Below are 3,720 nucleotides of genomic sequence, written 5' to 3'. Positions count from 1 at the left end.
CTTGCAACCAATTTGTCACCGTTGCATGGTGCAACATCTTGCCTTCAACTTGTGCCGCAAAGATAAGACGTGTCAGGCAATGAAAATGTTCCTTTGACGTCACGTGATCATTAAGGGTAAGACAAGTTCCAAGAAACGTTGCCGACTATAAACAGAGTCGAACACATTCACCCGTAATGTGAGAACTTTGAAGACAACAGTTTCGTGCAACAACTTGCGAAAGAATGGTTTACCAGCGCCTAAAGCGCACTGCAATAGGATCTCAACCCTTCGGCACGAAAGCGTAACCAACAGTTAAAAAACCGCCGTGCACATCATGTGCGTTGCCTTCGTTGACTCCTATTTCGCTTTCTCCAAACTGCCAACAAGTCGGCTACCAGTTTAGCAGACTAATCGAATTTAGAGATTTCCGTAGTGGACTACCAAGTTTACCACCAGATTCATGACTTGAGGCGTTCTCCGTTCGCGAATAAAGATTAAGGAGCTTAAAGCAAGCGACCTTTTTTAGCCACGAACTGCAACTGGAAGTGAGCGGTTTTCCTTTTTTACTTTTCTTTACATTATCACATTTATATTGCCAGGTATCTTTTCTCTATTGGATACGACAAGTTTAAAAATGCCGGGGACACTACTATCCTAGCATACAACACGTTCACTTTCGGTTTCCGTCCATGGCCTCGTTCCCAGGGTCTCTCTTCTTCCTTCCCCTTCTTCGCTCCAGGGGAAGGAAAGAAGACACCCTAGGAACAAGGTTGCCAAAATTCCCCCGAAAAGTTTCAAGAATTTCTCCAACCGTCCCCCAGGAATGCTTCCTGGTAAATTCAACCTCTTGAAATAAATGTCGGGCTATTCACGTCGAGTACGCTGTAAAACAAAATGTTTCCTCCATCAACCAGGGCGATCTTTAGTGGAACAGGAGAGCACTTCTGGCTGAGGAGCGCCAGTGATGCCAGAGAAGGGGGGCAATCGCAGTACCTAAAAAAAGGAACCAGGAGGGTCAACAGTTAACAATCAAGGGGTTGTAAATATCTTCAAGTGTGCTGTCGGGTACACCGCGCGTCATCTACATCAACGGTTCATGGTCGTTTCGCCTACAAAGTGATTACCAAAAGGATATGTTCTTTTAAATACATAAAAAAAAGTCCGCAAATGTCTTCTCAATGTTATCTTATATTTCGCCTCAAGCCGGTCGTACGCGGTTCAACATTTGCTGATCAGCAGGTGTAACAGTTAATGTTTTCCGTATTTGCGAAAACGCGATGTAATTTTGTTAAGTAAACAACCACTTCAAACCACAAAGGCTATTAAATATACAACTTTCTTACGGTTACTTCACGTTTGTGGGCGAACCAGACTTACAGTGTACGTGTGCACGGCGGAGGGGTTGGCGCAGTGGTAAGATCTCTGCCTTCCGATCCTAAGGTCCCGGGTTCCCTTCCCGGTTCTGCCGAGAGTGGAATATTTGGTGACCTTCTTTCCCGCTAAAGTTCACTCAGCTTTCCATCCTTCCGAGGTCGGTAAAATGAGTACCAGCATGCGTGGACTGCTTAGAAGCGGCTGCCATTTGCGCCTGTATATGCTTCCAGTCCGCTGGGGGTAAATCGATCATTGTAAAGCGCCTTTGAGACGTTTGTGATAAAGGCGCTATATAAATGCACCACTTTACTTTACACGAATCCCTGTGTAGGCGAAACGACTTGACTGGGGGCGAATCAATTTGTCCGCGACCGGATGCTACATCAACCAGTCACTGAACACAAGAACACTGCCACTGGTAAACAACTATCATCAAAGCATGTCAGGGATAATAAATTCCAATCGATAATCTTTTCAAAGACCAAATACAAATGCAAGGAAAGCGGCAGAAGAGGTGACTTTCCATTTGAGATTCCGCCTGTAGTGTGGTTGCATATCCATGTGAGCGTTTATTTATGCTGCACTGGATTTACCTTTTCGCCCGCTATGTATTAGGTCAAACTCTGTCATCAAAAGTTAGTTCCGACCATTGCTGGAGCGATTTACACAAGCTATTAATACAGGACATTAATAGTAACCAAGCAATTGGATTCGATTCGGGGTAAGATTAATCCATCTATTTTCCACCGACATTCGTTTACTTGATTGTTTGTTTGTTTGTTATTTATTTTTTTGAGCAGGTTGAAGTTTTAGCAGCTATTCCGCTGATGTGGATCTTCTATACCCACACACCCAAACACTCACAAAGGACACCCATAACACCGGGAGCTCCATCCCCTACTGTCCTCGAATAGTGTGTGGGCTCTTTAATGCCTCATAGGGAACTTGCATGTATGAACAAAGAAGATCTTGGTGAGACCGGGCCTACGGTTTAAAGTCTTTATCCATTTGCAGAGAAAATTACAAACGCAGCACTTTCTCCTTAATTATTTTACGATCCTGAGTTTTGATGTTGCCAGGGCTCGAACCCGCGACCTCCCGCATGGCAGGCCGATGCTCAACTAACTAATGATGGTTGCCCAAAGTTGGCAACCTTTTGAACTGAAAATTGGAAATTTAAACTTTGACACGATAAGAGATCAAGGCAATATATATACACTGTATGCCCAAAAAGGTTTTAGCATTCAATACCGATGTCATCCAGTCACGATGAAGTGATAATAGTTAAAATAAAATATTCTCAAAGAAATGAAATGTTAATGGTAGCTAATTGCATACCTGCACACAGTTATACAGAAGTCAGGAGGGCCTGGGTTGGTCTTTTTGAAGTTAACTCCAGGTTGGTAAACATCAAAAGCCACTAGAAGGGACTGCTGACCAGATCTGAGGGGCCACAAGAAGTGTGTCAAGGCTAAGTCACTTTTCAATAACAAATCCATAACAAATTTATTAATGCACTATCTTGATGTTCAATATGATGTGGTAGGGCATTATTTCGTACATATTCATAGCAATATGTTTAAATTCAGGTATGTTCATTTTATTAGGTAATAATTACCAAAAACCCTACACTTTTTTAACTTGTATAATGCAGTTAAATGCAATTTGAGGGAGTTAGAAAATGTGGAGCAGTTGTTTTGGTCAGCGGTGGCATCATGTAACATGTGCCTGGATCCCGTTGTGTCGTTTTGGGGTTCATGATGTATAGCGTGTGAAGTGCATTTTTGGGCTGGTTGAGGAATTTATTTCAATTGTCGATGTCTTCTCTCACCCTATCCTACCCTTTTTCACTGATTCTATCAGTGTTATGGGTGCCTGCTTCTCTCGCCTCCAACGTGGGGACTCATGGCTGGCTTGCCAGGATTTTCCAGTCATGGCAGAAGTCTCCATCTCTAGAGGAGCTGGCTGCAAATAGTGGACCTCTACTTTGCAACTCAGTTGTTAAACAATAAAAATGAACAAAGTTTAGGTTCCACTTGCAGTTGGATGGACGATGAGACTGGTTTGATGCTATTATGGTTTGAATATTTTATTCAACTTGCACAGTCAGAATTTGGGACCCACCGTCTTTACACTCCTGCAAGTGTCTTCACGTGGGTCCTGTTGCTCAAAGCATGATTAATTCTTAAGGGCCAATCATTGGTTAAATCTCTAGGTTGTCATCACATTCAAAGCTGGTTAGCACTATCTAAGCTTCAAGCAGTGTGGGTGTTGACACTACCTCCTGTACAAAAGAGCCCTTGTTTATACAAATTTCTCTTTTTTCCTTTACTTTTTTAACTTTAGTTTTTAAACAATACTACC

At 42.7% G+C, this 3,720-nt stretch overlaps 1 long non-coding RNA gene across 1 annotated transcript in view; it reads right to left on the bottom strand.

Moving 5' to 3' along the window:
* Nucleotides 1-734: 734 nt before the first annotated feature.
* Nucleotides 735-3,720, bottom strand: part of LOC138014263 (uncharacterized) — a 3,705-nt gene continuing 719 nt past the window's right edge. The window contains exons 2-3 of the long non-coding RNA XR_011125288.1: nucleotides 2,695-2,799; nucleotides 735-975 (exon numbers count right to left, since the gene is read on the bottom strand). This is a non-coding gene — a long non-coding RNA (uncharacterized lncRNA). The remainder of the gene's footprint in view (nucleotides 976-2,694; nucleotides 2,800-3,720) is intronic.

This window comes from Montipora capricornis, chromosome 8 (genome assembly GCF_036669925.1).
Source record: "Montipora capricornis isolate CH-2021 chromosome 8, ASM3666992v2, whole genome shotgun sequence".
Classification (NCBI taxonomy): Eukaryota; Metazoa; Cnidaria; class Anthozoa; order Scleractinia; family Acroporidae; genus Montipora; species Montipora capricornis.
Note: the sequence above shows the minus strand (reverse complement) of the source record. Positions and strands in the feature narration are given on the sequence as shown.